At 39.2% G+C, this 20564-nt stretch overlaps 2 long non-coding RNA genes across 2 annotated transcripts in view; one reads left to right on the top strand and one right to left on the bottom strand.

The window, feature by feature from the left end:
• Positions 1-20564, bottom strand: part of LOC109490206 — a 231471-nt gene that overhangs the window by 48529 nt on the left and 162378 nt on the right. The gene's annotated exons all lie outside the window — the stretch shown is intronic.
• Positions 1-20564, top strand: part of LOC117801915 — a 60419-nt gene that overhangs the window by 24873 nt on the left and 14982 nt on the right. The window contains exon 2 of the long non-coding RNA XR_004624737.1: positions 13749-13867. This is a non-coding gene — a long non-coding RNA (uncharacterized LOC117801915). The remainder of the gene's footprint in view (positions 1-13748; positions 13868-20564) is intronic.

Raw genomic sequence — 20564 nt, 5'->3', positions numbered from 1 at the left:
AAAGTAGATAAGAGGTCACATTGAAGAAGGAAGTGTGAAGATGTGGCTTGGGAGAGAAACAGAAAGTGGCCACTACAATGGGGAGGGAGCTGTATTTGTAGAGAAGGATGAGAGACTCGCACACAGGGGAATGCACAGGGAAAACGAATCCCCATAGCAATTGGCTTGGCAAGTGAGAGGGCCTGATTTTTGTGAGTCCTTGCAACCAGTGGGGCTTAAATCCTGGAGTTTTAAAGGTCAGTGTGCTCGGCTCTGGGAGAGCTTGGAGGACATTGGAGCTGCTTTTGGAGAGAAGACAGGGCAAACAGCCTGTGGACATACAATGTGGAAACAGTGGCCTGAAGAGTGCTTGGGACACACAGTAAGAGCTTATTTGCTCATCTCGAGGTGTGCCCCAGAGAGGCATTATTCAGGGAGAGACCCCCTCCAGGAACAAAGGAAGTGGCAGGCACCATTTCCCTCCCCCACCCCTCAGCAAGCACAAGGTCAACTGCAGGAACCAGTTCAGCATTGACATTGGCTACCTAGATTGCTTACACCTAGCACTACTCCCCCATGCTCCGGAAGAACCTCCCTTCCCATTCATGCTCGCCTCAGTCCCAGCACAGCAGGTCCTCTCCTCCAGAAGACTGATCCAAACCCCTGCCCACACCACATCTCCCAACCCAGGAGTTTTGTGAGGCCTCAGTTCCAGTGGCAGTGGCGATAAGTCTCATTTCACAAGCAGGCCTGAACACACCTAGTTTAAGCTTACCACATTCGGTAAAGATTTTTTTATTGATTTTAGAGAGAGAGAGAGAGTGCACACACATCCACATGAATGGGGGAAGGGACAGAGAAAGAGGGAGAGGGAGAGAAGCAGACTCCCAGTTGAGCATGGAGCCTGACATGGGGCTTGATCTTATGTCCCTGAGATCATGACCTGAGCCAAAACCAAGAGTCTGAGGGTTAACCCCCTGAGCCACCCAGTTGACCTGACTGATGGAGAATTTAAAGCAATGATCACTGGACTTGATAAAAGAGTGGAGAACATCACTGCAACCATTAACACAGAGGTAAGGAATAACAAACAGCAGAGATAAAGGGCTCAGTAAGTGAAATGAGAAACACACTTGATGAAATGAGCAACAGAAGAAGCAGAGGAATGAATTAATGACCTAGAAGATAGAATAATGGAAAGTAGTCAAACTGAATAAAACAGAGAAAGAAGAATTATGAAAAACAAGAATAGATTTAGGGAACTCAGTGACACCATCAAACTTAATAACATTCAGATTTTAGGAGTCCCTGAAGAAGAGAAGAGAGAAAAGGGGGCAGAGAATTTATTTGAAGAAATAAGAGCTGAAAACTTTCCTAATCTGGGAAAGGAAACAGATATCCAGAACCAGGAGGCACAGAGAACCCCCAACAAAACCAACAAAAGGAGGGGCGCCTTTGTGGCTCAGTTGGTTGAGTGTCCACCTTCAGCTCAGGTCATGATCTCAGGATCCTAGGATTGAGCCCTGAGTCGGGCTCTCCACTCGGTGGCAAGTCTGCTTCTCCCTCTCCCTCTGTGATCATTCTGGCTTTTGCTTTCTCTCAAATAAATAAATAAAATCTTTTTTTTTTTAATCAACAAAAGCAGATCCACACCAAGACATGTTGCAATTAAAATGGAAAAATGTAGTGATAAAAGAAAAATATTAAAAGCATCAAGACAAAAGTAGACAGTAATTTACAAGGTAAAACCCATAAGGCTAGCAGGATATTTTTAAGCAAAATCTTTCTAAGCTAGAAGAGAGTGGTATGATACATTCAAAGTGCTGAAAGGAAAAAATGTGCAGCCAAGAATTCTCTATCCAGCAAGGATATCATTTAGAATAGAAGGAAAGATAAAGAGTTTCCTAAACAAACAAAAACTTAAAGAGTTCATGACCACTAAACCAGCCCTGAAAGAAGTATTAAAGGGGGCTCTTTGAGTGGAAAGGAAAGACCAGAAGTGACAGTATAAAGGTGGGAAGCACAAAAGCAGTAAAAATGAATATTTCTGTAGAAAATCAGTAAAGGGATTCACAAAATAAAATGATGTAAAATATGACAATATATACCTAAATGTGGGGAGGAGAGGAGAAAAGAATGGGCTCAAACTGAAACAACAATCAATTTAATATGAGTGTATTTTGCTATATGCAGAAGATGTTACATAGAAACCCAATGGTAATCACAAATCAAAAACCACTAATAGATATGCAAAGAATAAAGAGGAAAGAATCCAAATATATCACTAAAGAAAACCAGCAAACCATGAAAGAAATAGAAGAAAGATCAGAGAAAAATCTTCAGAAACAGCCACAAAACTAATAATAAAATGGCAATAAATACATATCTATCAATAATTACTTTGAATGTAAATGGCCTAAATGCTCCAATCAAAAGACACAGGGTGACAGAATGGATAAATACAAGACCCATCTATCTGTTGCCTACAAGAGACTCATATTAGACCTGAAGACACTTGCATATTGAAGGGGGATGAAGAAACATCTACATGCAAAAGGATGTCAAAAGAAAACCAGATTAGCAACACTTAAATCAGACAAAAGAGACTTTAAAACAAAGACTGTAACAAGAGACACTATATAATAATAAAGGGGACAATCCAGCAAGAAGATATAATAATTATCAATGCTTATGCATCCAACTTGGGAGCCTCCAAATACATAAAACAGTTAATAAAAAGCATAAAGGAACTAATCAATAATATACAATAATAGTAGGGGATTTTAACACCCCACTCACATCAATGGACAGATCATCTAAACAGAAAATCAATAAGGAGACAATGGCTTTGAATGATACACTGGACCAGGTGGATTTAACAGATTGATATTCAGGACATTCCATCCTAAGACAGCAGAATACACAATATTCTCAAGTGTACGTGGAACATTCCCCAAAATAGATCACATATTAGGCCACAAAACAAACCTCAACAAATTCAAAAAGATCAAAGTCATAATACCACGCATCTTTTTTGACCACAACGTTATGAAACTTGAAATCAACCACAAGAAAAAAATCTGGAAAGACCACAAATACATGGAGGTAAATGTGCCACTAAACTTGAATGGGTCAACCAGTAAATAAAAGAAGAAATTAAAAAGTACATGGAAACAAATGAAAATGAAACCACAACAGTTTGAAACCTTTGAGATGCAGCAAAAGCAGTCCTAAGAGGAACATTTATAGCAATATAGGCCTACCTCAAAAAGCAAGAAAAATGTCAAATAGCCTATCCTTTCACCTAAAAGAACATCAAACAAAACCTAGAACCAGAAGGAAGAAAATAATGAAGATTAGAGCAGAAATAAATGTATAGAAATTAAAAAAAAAAAACCCCAAAAACTAGAGAAACAGAGCAGATCAATGAAACCAGGAGCTGGTTCTATGAAAAAAATCAATAAAATTGATAAACCTCTACCAGGCTTTATCAAGAAAAAAAAGAGAAAAGTGTGCCTGGTTGGCTGAACCGACTGCCTTTGGCTTAGGTCATGATTCTGGAGTCCCAGGTTTCCTGCTCAACAAGGGGTCTGCTTCTCCCTCTGACCCTCCCCCCTCCCATGCGTGCTCTCTCTCTCACTCTCTCTCAAATAAATAAACTCTTTAAAAAAAGAAAAGAAAAAAAAGAGGATCCAAATAAATAAAATCACAAATGAGAAAGGAGAAATAACAATAAACTCCACTGAAATAAAACAATTGTTAACAGAATATTATGATACACTATATGCCAACAAATTGGACAACCTAGAAGAAGTGAATAAATTCCTAGAAATATGTAGCCTACTGAAATTGAGACAGAAAGAAATAGAAAATTTAAACAGACCAATCACCGGCAAAGAAATTGAATCAGTAATAAAAAAAACTCCCAACAAACAAAAGTCCAGGACCAGATGGTTTCATAGACAAATTCTACTAAACATATAAGGAAGACTTAGTACCTATTCTTTTCAAACTATTCCAAAAAATAAAAAAGGAAGGAGAACTTCCAAATTCATTTATGAGGCCAGAATTACCCTGATACCAAACCAGATAAAGACATCACAAAAAAAAAAAAAGAGAGAGAGAGAGAACTACAGGCCAATATCTCTGATGAACATAGATGCAAAAATCCTCAACATAATACTAATAAACAGAATCCAACAATACATTAAAAAACCATTCACCACAATCAAGTGGGATTTATTCCTGGGTTGCAGGTGTGGTTCCATATTTGTATGTCAATCAATGTGATACATCACATCAATAAGAGAAGAGTTAAGAATCATATGATCATTTCCATAGATGCAGAAAAAGCATTTGATGAAGTACAACATCACTTCGTAATAAAAACCCTTAACAAAGTGGTTTAGAGGGTACACACCTCAACATAATAAAGGCCACATATGAAAATCTCACAGCTAACATTGTCTTTAATGAAGAAAAACTGAGAGCTTTTCTCCTAAGGTCAATAACAAGACAAAGATGTCCACTCTCACCACTTGTATTCAACACAGTACTAGAAGTCCTAGCCACAGCAATCAGACAGCAAGAAGAAATAAAAGGCATCCATATCGGTAAGGAAGAAGTAAAACTTTCACTATTACAGATGACATGATGCCACGTACAGAAAACCTGCAAGACTCCACCAAAAAACTGCTAGAACTGATAAATTAATTCATTAAAGTCATGGATATAAACCAATCTACAGAAATCTCTTGCATTTCTATATGCCAATAATGAAGCAGCAGAAAGGGAAATGAAGAAAACAATCCCATTTATGATTGTACCTAAAATAGTAGGAAACCTAACCAGAGATGTGAAAGAACTACTCTGAAAACTATTAAAAAAAAAAAAACTGATGAAAGAAATTGATGATGACACAAAGAAATGGGGACATGCTGTGCTCATGGATTGTAAGAACAAATATTGTTAAAATGTCACACTACTCAAAGCAATCTACACATTTAATGCAATCCCTATCAAAATACCAACAGCACTTTTCACAGAACTAGAACAAACTATCCTAAAATTTGTAAGGAACCACAAAAGACCAAGAAGAGCCAATGCACTCTTGAAAAAGAAAAGCAAAGCTGGAGGCATCACAGTTCCTGACTTCAAGATATATTACAAAGCTGCAGTAATAAAAATGGTATAGTACTGACACAAAAACAGACACATAAATCAATGGAATAGGATAGAAAATCCAGAAGTAAACCCATGGTTATATGGTCAATTAATCTTTGACAAAGCAGGAAAGATTATCCAATGGGAAAAAGACTGTTTATTCAACAAATGGTGTTGGGAAAACTGGACAGCTATATGCAAAGGAATGAACTGGACCGCTCTCTTGTACCATGCATAAATATAAATTCAAAATGTATTAAAGACCTGAATGTGAGACTTGAAACCATAAAAATCCTGGAAGAGAGCACAGGCAATAATTTTTCTAACATCAGTCATAGCAACTTTTTTTCTAGATAGGTCCCCGGCGGCAAGGGAAACAAAAGCAAAGATAAACTTTTGGGACTGTATCAAAATAAAAAGCTTCTGCACAATGAAGGAAACAATCAACAAAACTAAAAGACAACCTATGGAATGGGAGAAGATATTTGCGAATGACATATCCAATAAAGGGTTAGTAACCAAAACATATAAAGAACTTATAAAACCCAATATCCAAAAAACAAATAATCTAATTTAAAAATGGGCAGAAGACATGAACAGACATTTCTCCAGAGAAGACATCCGGGTGGCCCAAAGATACATGAAAAGATGGTCAACATCACTCTACATCAGGGAAATGCAAGTCAAAACTACAACGAGAGATCACCTTACACCTGTCAGAATGGCTAAAACCAAAAACATTAGAAATAATAAGTGTTGGTGAGGATGTGGAGAAAAAAGAACCCTCGTGCACTGTCGGTAGGCTGCAAACTGGTATAGACTCTGTGAAAAACAGTATGGAGATTCCTCAGAAAGTCAAAGAAAGAACTACCTTATGATCCAGCAATTGCACTATTGAGCATTTACCCCTAAATACAAAACACTAATTCAAAGGGATAGATGCAGCCCTATGTTCATTGTGTCATTATTTACAATAGCCAAACTATGGAAGCAGGCTAAATGTCAATCAATTGATAAATGGATAAAGAAGATGTGGTATATATACAATGGAATATTATTCATCCCCCAAAAGAATGAAATCTTGCCATTTGCAACAACATGGATGGATATGCTAAGTGAATTAAGTCAGTTAGAGAGAGTCAAATACTATATGATTCACTCATATGTGAAATTTAAGAAATAAAACAAATGAGCAAAGGGGAAAAAGAGAGACAGACCAAGAAACAGGCTCTTAACTATAGAGAACAAACTGACAGTTACCAGAGAGGGAAGAGGGGTGGAAGAATGGGTGAAATAGGGGATCTGGATTAAGGAGTGTACTTGCCATGATGAGCACTGGGTGATGAAAATAAGAACTTAAATAAAAATAAAATAAAAATAAATCAGTGGCGACTATTTCTTGTGTCATGACATAGATTAAAATTTTATTTAATAAATTAATGGTTGCTTCTCATTAAAGGAGACTGATCTGGTTAAACTCTAGGCTGAACTCTACATTTGCCAATATTCAATTATTTTTTAACTACAAAAGGGAATTTCTTGCGGTTCCATGTAATAGGCAAGATTGTGATTTCAGATAAATATGTCTTCAGAGGCTTCCAAGTCTAGAGGACTTGAATATTGAATCTGTACCGACTCAGAGGTGGAGTCTTTCCCCCTTATATCGAGGTGATTGTGTAGTTCACATGAAGGTCACAATCCTAGATTAACAGCTCAACTTTTATGGGTCTACTGAGCATTGGGATTGTGACAGGAGAATCAAAACCTTCACCCAAAGATACATAACTCTACAACTAACAGCTGGACTTTAAGATATTTTTGTGAAAATGCAGATGGCATTTTATGGGATAATGTATTATTGATGCCGGAGTCAACCTGAAGTGTTATTTTATACAAACCTTTCACTTAAAACACAAGAAATATGAAACCTAGACACACCAGAAGCCTCAGGACCAGACGCTGACATGGCAGCTGACAGTGCTAGGTTTCTTACCACAGTGTTCTGCTGATTTTCTAGACCTTTACTCTTTTTTCCTTCAACTCAGACACTTTGCCTTTACCCAACAGAGGGAATAGGAGAAAGAAGGAGAGGGAAAACGGAGCCTATCTCTTCTTACTTTGTAATAAATACTTTCCATTTCTGGATGGTGGACTAAACATTTGCTACAACCTTCCTCACCAACCCCAAATCTCTCAGAAACATTAGAAAACATGCTTAAAATGAATCTGTACATTGTTGTGCTCCAAAGCCAGAAAACAATTCTCAGTGGGTCGTATGCTGTGAGGAATCCCCAAAAGAAAGAAATTAGGTAAAATAAGATTGAGGAGGAAAACCAAAGCCCAGTGTGTGCCTGGGAAAGTCCACTTACACTCTGTCGAGTTTCCAATACTATCTCCTCCTGTCCACCCCCTGCTGAATCTGCAGCCCAGCCCCTCCTTCCCTGAAGCCGTCTTTATCTCAGAATATTCTTTCCTGGCTTGTCCTACATCAAGTTGTTCTCAGCCTTTTTTTCTCATTATCATTCTCCTGAAGTAACTTTTGAAGGCATTTTTTCCTCTTATCACTCCCTCCATAAAATCTTAATGCCGTAGAGATACCACACATCTGTGTGTGCCCTGCATGTACCTCCGTGCTTCCTGCATAAAAAGAATAACAACTTTCTGCCCCCGAGAACCAATTGTTGGCCCCTTGGGGGTGATACTGCCTCCTTGAGAATGTACGTTTTACATCCCTGAGATCATACAGCTTCTTTTAAGATGCTATGAGGGGTGCTCTCTGATTCCTCTCAGGTCACACAGTGGAAACAACCAATATGTGTGTATGTCTGGGCTGTCAACTCCGAGTGAAGTTACATTATCTGAGAACAGAATTTTTTTTCTTTAAGGGTTAGGAGAAAGATTCTGGGGGGGGGGGGGAAGNGGGGGGGGGGGGGGGAACGAGCACCAAAACTTGGTTTAGATACTGTTACTCCTTGTTTTATTTCCCCTTTGAGTATGCCCAGGACATGCTTTTCAGAGATGACAATCTCTAAATATTGCAAAGAATGTAGGTATCGGCACAAAAGAAACCCATGGGGGCGCCTGGGTGGCACAGCGGTTAAGCGTCTGCCTTCGGCTCAGGGCGTGATCCTGGCGTTATGGGATCGAGCCCCACATCAGGCTCCTCCGCTATGAGCCTGCTTCTTCCTCTCCCACTTCCCCTGCTTGTGTTCCCTCTCTCGCTGGCTGTCTCTATCTCTGTCAAATAAATAAATAAAATCTTTNTTTAAAAAAAAAAAAAAAAAAAAAAAAAAAAAGAAACCCATGGTGCTGGGTAGCCTGTAAGATGGCCCTCTTGGCATCCATACCCTTGTTCAATCCCTTCTCCTTGAGTGTGGGATATCAGTAAAAGGGTTCTTTCTTCTAGACAGATATTGGAGGTAGGACTAAGTGCTTTACCAAGCCTGAAATGAATATCAACACATCAAATCAGAATTAGGTTTCATGTGTTATTGGTATGAGAAGAGTGATAAATTTGATAGAACAAAATGTGACTTGTTCAAATAGAGAAAAGAAACCATACATAGTTTTCCTTTTTTAGTTGTTTTTTTTTCTTTAAATTTCACTCTATAAAAAGACTTCATGAATTCTACACCCAATAATTCAAAATTTAATTATTTGGATAGAATTTGGACAGTTCATTATCTTTGTGAGTTTGTATATAGATAGGTAGGTTAGATAGTACACAGTATATAGTATAGGTTGGTATGAGTATTCACATTAGTATACATTAGTACACAGTAAAGGTTATATAGATCATATATATAATATAGATTTTATATATGTATATATATAGTCCAGATTATATAATTTATATGAGCTACAGTATAAAAAGATTGCAAGGAGAATGTTTATCAGCATACAAGAACTTTTTTTTTTCTAAACTATAGTAGCCCCTTGACCTATAAGTAAGTAAAAAACTATATTCCATTTACTTAGGCCGCATTTGTTCAACATAGGCTCAGTTAGACTTCCACAGCGTTCTATTTTTGCCCAGTTCATATCATTTCATATTTTTCACACTCCAGCTTGATTGATTCATTCATCCATCAGATTTGAAAAGATAATAAGACTTTCTTTCTTCTAACTCATACTATAATTAAGACATTTTATTAATTCAGGATTGTCTCTCTTTTCAGTTACTCTTCAATTAGTGAGTTCTTTCTTTGAGACATTTTTATCTTTCTTGTCTTGGACCTGTGGGTATTCTGGTTTGATTGATTTGTTTAGAATGTCTTTCTTTTTCTTTCTTTCTTTCTTTCTTTCTTTCTTTCTTTCTTTCTTTCTTTCTTTCTTTTTCTTTTTCTTTTTTCTTTTAAATGGCCAGAGTTTTTTTCTGATGAATAAGAAACCAGAAAAAAAAATATGGAGATTTTGGCAGATTGGCTCATTTTAAGAAGAAACTTTTTCATGTAGCAGAAGTGTGAAAGAAGTCTCATTCATAATCTAATTTAATGAACTCATGTGGCAAAAGTAGTCAGACCATAAAAGAAGGTACAAACTACGTCCCTCGTCATCCAGATGCAGTGAGTGGGTGAACGTTGTGGAGGAGAACTGATTATGGAGGGGATTCATAATGTGGAGAACGAGTTATCTTCTTCGCCATTCACCTGCAGCTACAGTACGGCAGGTGACCAAAGTTTTGANCACCGAGGCAGAGGAACGCGTTAGCGAATTGGAGGATGGGTTAGTAGAAGAAAAAACGAAAATAGAAGCTGGTCTTAAAAAAATCCACGCCCACGAATGTAGATTACGGGAGATTACTGACTCTATGAAACGATCCAATGTCAGAATCATCGGCATCCCTGAAGGGGTGGAGAAAAACAGAGGTCTAGAAGAGATATTTGAACAAATTGTAGCTGAAAACTTCCCTAATCTAGCAAGGGAAACAAGCATTCGTGTCCAAGAGGCAGAGAGGACCCCATCCAAGCTCAACCAGGACAAACCTACGCCACGGCATGTCATAGTGCAATTCGCAAATATTAGATCCAAGGATACAGTATTGAAAGCGGCCAGGGCAAAGAAATTTCTCACGTACCAAGGCAAAGGTATCAGGATTACGTCAGACCTGTCTACAGAGACCTGGAATGAGAGAAAGGCTTGGGGGGGCATTTTTAAAGCTCTTTCAGAGAAAAACATGCAGCCAAGGATCCTTTATCCAGCAAAGCTGTCATTCAGAATTGATGGAGAAATAAAGACGTTCCAAAATCGCCAATCATTAACCAATTTCGTAACCACGAAACCAGCCCTACAGGAGATATTAAGGGGGGCTCTATAAAGGTAAAAAGGCCCCAAGAGTGATACAGAGCAGCAAGTCACAACCGATACAAAGACTTTAAAGAGAAATGGCATCATTAAAATCATATCTGTCAATAATCTCTATCAATCTAAATGGCTTAAACTCTCCCATAAAACGCCACAGGGTTGCAGATTGGATAAAAAGACATGACCCATCCATTTGCTGTCTACAAGAGACTCATTTTGAACCCAAAGATGCATTCAGACTTAGAGTAAGGGGATGGAGTACCATCTTCCACGCAAATGGACCTCAAAAGAAAGCTGGAGTAGCAATTCTCATATCAGATAGACTGGATTTTAAACTAGAGGCCATAGAGAGAGATACAGAAGGGCACTATATTATTCTTAAAGGAAGTATTCAACAAGTGGATATGACAATTATTAATATATATGCCCCCAACAGGGGAGCAGCAAGATACACAAGCCAACTCTTAACCAAAATAAAGAGACATATAGATAAGAACACAGTAATAGTAGGGGACCTCAACACCCCACTATCAGAAATAGACAGAACACCCTGGCAAAAACTAAGCAAAGAATCAAAGGCTTTGAATGCCATACTCGACGAGTTGGACCTCATAGATATATATAGAACACTACACCCCAGAACCAAAGAATACTCATTCTATTCAAATGCCCATGGAACATTCTCAAGAATAGATCATGCTCTGGGACACAAAACAGGTCTCAGCCAATACCAAAAGATTGAAATTATCCCCTGCATATTCTCAGACCACAACGCTCTGAAATTGGAACTCAACCACAAGGAAAAACCTGGAAGAAACTCAAACACTTGGAGGCTAAGAACCATCCTGCTCAAGAATGACTCGATAAACCAGGAAATCAAAAAACAAATTAAACAATTTATGGAGACCAACGAGAATGAATACACAACGGTCCAAAACCTATGGGATACTGCAAAGGCAGTCCTAAGGGGGAAATACATAGCCATCCAAGCCTCACTCAAAAGAATAGAAAAATCTAAAATGCAGTTTCTATATTCTCACCTCAAGAAACTGGAACAGCAACAGAGGGACAGGCCTAACCCACTGACAAGGAAGGAGTTGACCAAGATTAGAGCAGAAATCAATGAATTAGAGACCAGAACCACAGTAGAGCAGATCAACAGGACTAGAAGCTGGTTCTTTGAGAGAATCCATAAAATTGATAGACCACTGGCAAAACTTGTCCAAAAACAAAGAGAAAGGACTGAGATTATTAAAATTATGACTGAAAAGGGAGAGGTCACGACCAGCACCATTGAAATTGCAAGGATTATTAGAAACTTTTATCAACAGCTATATGCCAAAAAACTAAACAATCTGGAAGAGATGGAGGCCTTCCTGGAAACCTATAAACTACCAAGACTGAAACAGGAAGAAATAGATTTCTTAAATAGGCCAATTAACTATGAAGAAATTGAGTCAGTGATAAACAACCTTCCAAATAATAAAACTCCAGGCCCAGACGGTTTTCCTGGGGAATTCTACCAAACATTCAAAGAAGAAATAATACCTATTCTCCTAAAGCTATTTCAAAAAATAGAAACAGAAGGAAAGCTACCAAACTCATTCTATGAGGCTAATATTACCTTGATCCCCAAACCAGGCAAAGACCCCCTCAAAAAGGAGAATTACAGACCGATTTCTCTAATGAATATGGATGCCAAAATCCTCAACAAGATCCTTGCTAATAGAATCCAACAGTACATTAAAAGGATTATCCATCATGACCAAGTGGGATTCATACCTGGGATGCAAGCATGGTTCAACACTCGCAAATCAATCAATGTGATACATCATATCAACAAGAAAAGACTCAAGAACCATATGATCCTCTCAATTGATGCAGAAAAAGCATTTGACAAAATACAGCATCCTTTCCTGATTAAAACCCTTCAGAGTGTAGGAATAGAGGGTACATTTCTCAATCTCATAAAAGCCATCTATGAAAAGCCTACTGCAAGCATTATTCTCAATGGGGAAAAGCTGGAAGCCTTTCCCTTAAGATCAGGAACACGACAAGGATGCCCACTCTCGCCACTATTATTCAACATAGTACTAGAAGTCCTTGCAACAGCAATCAGAAGACAAAAAGGGATCAAAGGTATCCAAATCGGCAAAGAAGAAGTCAAACTGTCTCTCTTTGCAGATGACATGATACTCTATATGGAAAACCCAAAGGAATCCACTCCCAAACTATTAGAAGTTATAGAACAATTCAGTAAGGTGGCAGGATACAAAATCAATGCCCAGAAATCAGTTGCATTTCTATACACGAATAACGAGACCAAAGCTTTGAAATTCTGTCCTCTTGAGACTAAAATCTGGCTATACCGCTTAGCTACAAGTTATCTAAACCCTCTCAATGTGTTTTCTCATCTTCAAAATGGAAAGAAATAATACCCTCTTCATACTGTTGTTAAGTTTAAATGAGGTTAATGAGGTAATGCTTGTTTCTTAGCCTGGGGCCTGATACATTGTAAATGGCCAGGTTATTATGTGAATAGTGAATCTGATCTCTGTTTCTAATAGAAAGATGACCTTTCAGGTATCAATTACTGAAACATAAGTTGAAGAATTCAATGATGGAAACATAAATTAGAGAAATGAACTATTATATTTTTGCTGCTCTCCTCAATGCATTAATTTTACATCTTACAGAATTTCCCTTCTTATTGGTCAAAAATGGTCAAATACTGGTTCATATTGTCCAATCTAAGGATAACTTTATATTTAGAAGGTTATACTCAGCTTAATCCTACAAACTGTGGAAAATCTCAAGGATAAAATAAGTTGATGATGGTCCCCTCTGCAAGCCTATTCACACACTTGTATGTGTTTTTTTCAGGGCAAGAATAAGCACAAACTTAAAATATTCATTTAATTATCTTTCCATCCTAATAACGTGGTAGCCTGAACCTGATACACGGATAGGGCCCATTGTCTAAATGTACCTATTTAGACATTTGAGGTTGAAACTTCAGTTAATTTCCTGACAGCTGTCCATGGATATGTTTTAATCATTTTCACTATAATTGATCTAAATGTTTGATTCCATTTTTACAGAGACATTTAAAAACCTTCCTCATTAATTGATCGCCTAGTTGTTCCACCCATTCTCAAGGCCATCATGACAAAATTCAGGCCAGTGAGGCTGAAAGATGGTTTTCTGTGTTTGGTTGAAGCTTTCTTTGTTTGGTTTTTAAGTTTTCAAGTCCTCAGACTTTGTTGTCTAAACAAATCAATAGAATCTGTCTTTGTCTCCAGCCCTGCAGGTCCCTAAACATAGAAGCCTGCGTTCATGGATAGAGCGTTGGAACAGCAAGCAGAAATTTTGGTTTTCAGGATTCCAGATGCCACAGGAGCTAATCTGGACATCGCCTCAGGTAAGGGGGAGTTTGAGCATTACTGTCCTAAAGACCATTTTATCTGCTTTTATTACCTGCTGAATGCTTTATCTTGAACACTCACAAAACTTCATGAAAATGTGTTCTATTTTTAAAATATTTTACCAATGAGGGAGATTACGCTCAAAGAAGCAGCTCACTCAAGTTCCCACATAGCCTGTCAACCCTAGGCTGAGTCTAGGGCCTTGGTTCTTGACCAGGGATGACTTTATTCCCCGTTCCAGGGGGACACTCTCTGGAGACAATTTTGATTCCACAACTAGGGGAGGCAGGCTACTGCTGACTAGTGAGTAGCAGTTGCGAAACATCCTCTAACGTACAAGAGAGGCCCCCTAAGCAATTACCTGGCCCAAAATGTCAAGATTGCCAAAGTTGAGACACCCTGGCCTTCAATCTCCAGAGCTATCCCAACAGAATTTTCTACAATGGTGGAAATGTTCTAAGTACGTGAAATGTGATTAGTGGGACTGAGGGACTGAGTGTTCATTTAAGTTTAAATAATTTAAATTTAAATAGCCACACATATCTAGTGGTTCTTCTATTGGACCACATAGGTTCTTGCTTCTTCACCTGTACAATGTCATATCATAATTTTTTTAGGGTTAAAATTAAGTGAGATAAGTAAGTGTGATACTAGCTGGTGGTTTAGGAATTAATAAACCCACATATACACGGTAATTACACTGTTAAGATTTGCATATATATGACATTTTTACATATGTATACACACACATACGAATGAAACAATTTCCAAAGAATGGCCTCCAATGTAACTACATGTTGAGATAGTCCATACACTTCTAAAGTGCACCTACATGAAGGCTTCATTCTGCTGAATCCCTGTGTTACTTCTGGTAGCTGCCATGGATGCTGGGAGCTCAAATATTAGAGACTCCTTTTACCAGATCAATGAATCCCTAAATTTTAATAACTAAATTAAGGTATAATTATTAATAGGATTCCCCACCATACCATCACGCACAAGGACAGGTTTCCTTAAATATCAGTACCCCAGTGTTGATAATAGGGTTTGATCTTAGAAAGTAAAAGTTATGAAGTTTTTTGGAAGCATGTCTTCTAACCTGAAGACCTAGTCCACTCTTGCTGTTTGAAGGCGCCTCCGGAAGACAGGCAGAATGGTCCACCAAGACTCTGTATGGGTGAAGACTCAAGGGGCTTGGTGGGTGCACAAATGACCTACACTTTGAGGCTGTTAGCTAGGGCTGGTCTCAGATTTCTATGCAGCTGGGAAATAAGGTCAGCCCTTAAATGTCAGGTTTTACACTTGCTTGTAAAAAGTCTGTGTGCGTGAACTTGATACTGGACTGAGGACTAGTTAGATTCTTCTTCCATCAACATTCTGACTTGCAGCTTAATTCCGTTTGGAACAGGGTCTGAACTCAAAGGAAAGGAGGTTGGGACCAAAGAACAGCATAAAAATAAACAGGATCACAGCCTTTCTTTTCCTCTCTTACTTTGGGTTTCTGGTTAAATACCACGTCCCTAGAGAGGCCTAATCCAACCAGAATACATACAGATTTCTCACCTTACTCTTGTCTTATTTTTATCTTATTACATTAATTTTTCTCAAAGCACTTTTGGGAATTAGCAATTACGTACTTGAATAGTAACCTACTTAGTTTCTCTATCTTTCTCATTAGACTACGAGCTCTAGGAGAGGAGAGATAATCTCTGTCTTTCTTACCCATAGTATCTTCATAATCCAGCGTCATGGCTAACACATAATAGGTGTTCAATATATATCGTTGGGTGAGTGGGTACGTGAAACAAAATTGAGTTTAAATACCATGGATTACTCTTCTGGTGGGTATAAGATGTAAAAAGCAGGCAAAAGTTATTTTTTTCATATTCCTGGGAATGAATACTCCTAATTTGTGATACTTTTCCTGGATCTGAGAGAACTTTGATTCAGAAGGCTTTTCCAAAGAGTATTTGTCCCATTTCTTTGATTTCGGGATTCAGGCACAAGGCCTTCAGGGATGAGGCTTCCAGGGAGAGAATTATGTGAGCATTTACATGAGAAATGTAAAGGCCAGGCCCAAGGTCCACATAGCATTGCTTCCTCAGGATTCCACTTCCGACAAGGGCAAAAGAGAGTGTAGTAGTTGCCAGCCATGATGTTGCCCCCAAATGTCCCTATTTGAGTCCCCTTAAATGTAGAGTTGCTGAGACTTTCTTCCCTCCCACAAACACTAACAATGAGCTTACTCTGCACTCTGGGCCACGAGTCAGGGCTGATTTACACAGAAAGAAGAATACCAAGGTCATGTAGCTTAGGCTTACACTTTTAAATCCTACAAATATGAGTTCATAAGTGTAGCCACTTATTGGTGACTTTGTGCAAGTTAAACATCTTCCCTGAGCCTGTGATCCCTCATCTATAACTGGGATAATCATAGCGCATATTTTATACCATTGTGATGAACTTTAGAGGAGATATCCTTGCTAAAGCATTTAGCAGAGTGCCTGGCACTTAGAAAGTACCCAATAAATGTTAACCACATGTGGTGATTTTAAAATTTGGCTCCAAATTCCTTGACATTCCTCAGGTTATGGTTTCTCTTCAATCTGGATGTGCTCATGGCTGCTTTAATCCATAGAGTCCAGTGAGGTAACACTTTGTGTCTTCCGAAGCTAGGTCAAAAAGATATCAGCCTCCACCTCATTCACTGGGCCACTGACCCACCTTAGAAGTCCCACTTTTCTGAAGTCACCAGGCTGAGAAGGGCACATGGAAGTGCTTTGGCCAACAGTCCCATTTAATTACGGCCTTCCAGTCACCCCCACATAGGTGGTGGGCCATCCTTCTTGGAAGAAGACCTTCCAGCCTCAGGGGTTCATTGCCTCATGTGTTCTAGTCACCTCCAGGGGAGGCCCAGACATGAGAAAGCAGACCTAAGCCATCCCACTTATGCCCTCGCAAAATTCTTGATTCATAGATTTCTAAGAGCACAGTATAAGGGAGGTTGTTTCAAACAACTAAGTTTTAGGGTAATTTTGGAATAACATAGCAACACGTTATGAAACACCACAATTACTATTCATGTCAGTTACTAAAAAGGATTGTGATAATTATTAACATGAATCCCAATTCAATAATAATCATTAATAATTATTTTCCATAATCGAGCAGATAGTTGTCATTCTTGCCGTCTTATATACATTCACCCGTCTTCTGGTAATAGCCCTCTGAGAAAAGCCAGGAACTACTATATCTTTTCTTTGAGGCTTTGCTCATGCTTTCTCCTCCTCCAAGAACACCTTCTCTCAGTCCAGTCTTCTTGTAGCTCACTCTTTCTCATCCTTTAACATTTCAGCTCAGGTCCAGAGAGCCCACCCCCCATACTGGGTCAGACCTCCTCTGTGATCCTGCAAAGACCTCAGAGTCTCTCTTTGCATGTTACACACTGCACTTGCTACATTATATTATAAATTTCCATGAACTCCTTGAAGGACACCACTGCCTTACTAAACTTCATCTCCCCAAGGCCTGCCATTTGCACAGGAAAGACAGTTTCTGGTCCAGGTTTAACCACAGGCTCTGGACTCAGACTTCCTGAGTCTGAAGCCGGGCTCTGCCAGTTACCAGCCGTGTGATCTTCCCGACTGCCTTAAAGTGCGTGTGTCTCATGTGTGCAAGGTGCTTCATGGATCCTGCCTCACTCATAAAGTTCCTTACAATTTAAAGATGAAAAGATTTAAGGAAATAGATCTGTTCTGGATATAAAGTCAGTCTTCAGTTAATTACTATTTATTGATTACAAAAATATTACTTATTGGTTTGGGTCCATACAGAGGGGCAGCCCTGCTATCTCATTCTGGCGTGGTTCGTAGTTTCCCCCTCCTAAAAAATTCATCTACTTTATTTATTTATTTATTTATTTATTTATTTATTTATTTATTATTAAGATTTATTTATTTGAGAAAGAGCGAGAGCTAGAGGACGAGTGAGCAGGGGGAGGGGCAGAGGGAGAGGGATTGACAGAATCTCAGATGGACTCCCCACTGAGCACACAGCCCAACTTTGGAATTCTATCTCAAGACCCTGAGATCAGGACCTGAGCCAAAAGCAAGAGTTGGACAGTCAACCGACTGAGCCACCCAGGCGCCTGGTCACCTGCTTTATTTTTGTTTGTTAGTTTGTGTGTGTGTTTAGCCTGGGATCTACCAGTAATTCCTAAATCTAGCCATGTACGCTAGGCTCATCTTGGGGAATTGGTTACAAAAACTCAGGGAGTCCTTTGGGAACTTGCAACTTTAGCAAGGTTACTAGGCGATTGAGTCCACGAAGGTGGCCCAGGTACTGGGCCAGCATTTAGGAACACTGACCTAGGATTTCTATTCAATTTTAATTTTACTGCCTTACCTTCTAACTCCATTTCTCAAGAGAGCAACTGATATAATAACTTTCCCTTCGAGCAGCATATTAAAATCTTTTAAAACAAACATCCAAATGCCATTTCAATCTCTTTACCAAATGCTCTTTCCTCACCTCATTTTGTTCCCTTCATTGGCATCTGACCCTGTCCTTGTTCACCAAAGGAGCTGACCATTTGTAGTCAAAGGATGAGCAGCTGATGGCTTCTTGTAGGGGAGGGAAGCTGCAAATCCGGGTGAAAAATGAAGCTGTTCTCTAAAAGAGCCACTCTCTTTGGCATGTTTGTGCCTTCTCTACCAGAGGGGGAAAAACTGAGGCTTATTCATAAGGGAATGAATAAATGGTCCAAGAATCACTCTGGAGTCTGAAGCTAATCGTCTTTGTCAAGTGGAGCCTGCTTTTCCCTATTTCATGTTTGTTTGTGAATGTCACAGCATGTATTCCTAAAACACCATTCCTGGTGGGAGAAGACCTATAATTCTGTATTATATTATATCACCTTATCTGAGGATAAATTTCAGAAAGAGAGGGGATAGCAGAAAGTTGGTCCTTAGAACACAACTGCGAGGCCCTTTCAGTAGTGCTTTGTGAATGAATTGCCCTTTATCTCTCTCCACAGTGATACTATCACAGCTTAACTGGCACTCACACAGCTGTTCACAGCTGCACACAAGATGCTAGCAAGAGCACAATGTCAACCATTTGTCCTCATGTGATGCAGTTTAATTTATTTCCTTTGAGGACCGAGTCTGCCCTTGTGCTCTAGCGAGAATCTAATCAGCAACTCTAAAAGACATTCAGGGGTCAGATTTAAGGAACGAGATGAGTTTCCATGTATGATTCATCTCTCGGCTATCTACCCCTGCCCCTCGAAACATATCCAGTTGAGAACTGATCCTGACGGTGAGGTATTTTTAATAGACCTTGAGCAGGAAGTGAACTGAGGCAGAACAAATGTTCTCATTATTTGAGGGAGAACCATGGCCACACTCCACTTCTCAGCTGGGTCAGCTGATGCCAGGATCCTCTTCACAAGTCAGTTCAATGCAATGTGACAAAAGAAATTTATTGAGCACCTACTGCATGCCAAGCAAATGTGCAGGGCCAAAAAAGGCAATAAAAAGTTTTCATTTCTTTAGAATGTAAGCCTCATGTCTTGCTCCCAAATGCCTTTACCACGCCTGGCACAGTTTAGATGTTCAATAAATGTTGAATAAATGAATAAATAATGCACTCAGTAAATCAATCTCATAAGCCGACCTGTAGGTTGGTAGCAGCTGCCCAGAAGGCTATATACCAAGAAAGATTCTGAGCCTCTATCTGACGTCAGTGGGAAACGTCACCTGATTCATTAGCAACTCAAGGGCAGGAGAGGGTAAAATCAAGTGTACCATGTACTCCTCCTTCTGGGGCTAAATTAAGTTATATAGCTACTCTTACCCTCCCGCTCATCCTGCCCATTTATTTACTTATTTATTTGGGTAAACCTTCTTTCCCCTCAGTTTTCAAAATAAGTTGAGTGGCTTTCAGGGTCTAATGAAGAAATATAAATCTTGTGCACCCATGATCCCCATCTCTTCTGAATCTGTATTCAGCCCTCCGGGAGCAAAGACCTAATAGATTCTCTTCTGAGTGAATCAGAGATGATGACTGAATGAAATTTCTTCTCTCTACCACTGTGGCTCTGCCTGGTTAGTACAAAAGGAAAGACAAAGGGGCGCCTGGGTGGCTCAGCAGTTAAGCGTCTGCCTTCGGCTCAGGGCGTGATCCTGGAGTTCTAGGATCGAGCCACACATCAGGCTCCTCTGCTGAGAGCCTGCTTCTTCCTCTCCCACTCCCCCTGCTTGTGTTCCTTCTCTCGCTGGCTGTCTCTCTCTGCCAAATAAAATCTTTTAAAAAAAAAAAAAAGGAAAGACCAAGCTAACTGCAAAATTCAAACAACTGAGAGGCACAGGGTTTACAGTTTGTAACTTAATTTGTCTGCACAAGGTTCACCTAATCCTTAGCGTGTGGGAATATATGTGATTAATATTGGTCAATTCATATTGTTTTCCTGCTTCTTGTGTGGAAAAAAACACATGTGTTTTTTCTCTCTTGACTCCACAGTTGAAGCCTTTTACTTTTTGAATTGTCCAGTGCTTTCGTTAAATGGAGAAACATTAAAATGTAGAAATTTAAATTTCACCCTCCACTAGCTAGGCTGCCCTCTTGTAGTTTGCTCTATGGAAGACAGGGGAGTGAGTTTTTACACTGTGTATGAGAAAAGATGCTGCAAAA

The sequence above is a fragment of the Ailuropoda melanoleuca genome, chromosome 4 (genome assembly GCF_002007445.2).
Source record: "Ailuropoda melanoleuca isolate Jingjing chromosome 4, ASM200744v2, whole genome shotgun sequence".
Classification (NCBI taxonomy): Eukaryota; Metazoa; Chordata; class Mammalia; order Carnivora; family Ursidae; genus Ailuropoda; species Ailuropoda melanoleuca.
This window is presented reverse-complemented; position numbering and strand designations above follow the sequence as displayed.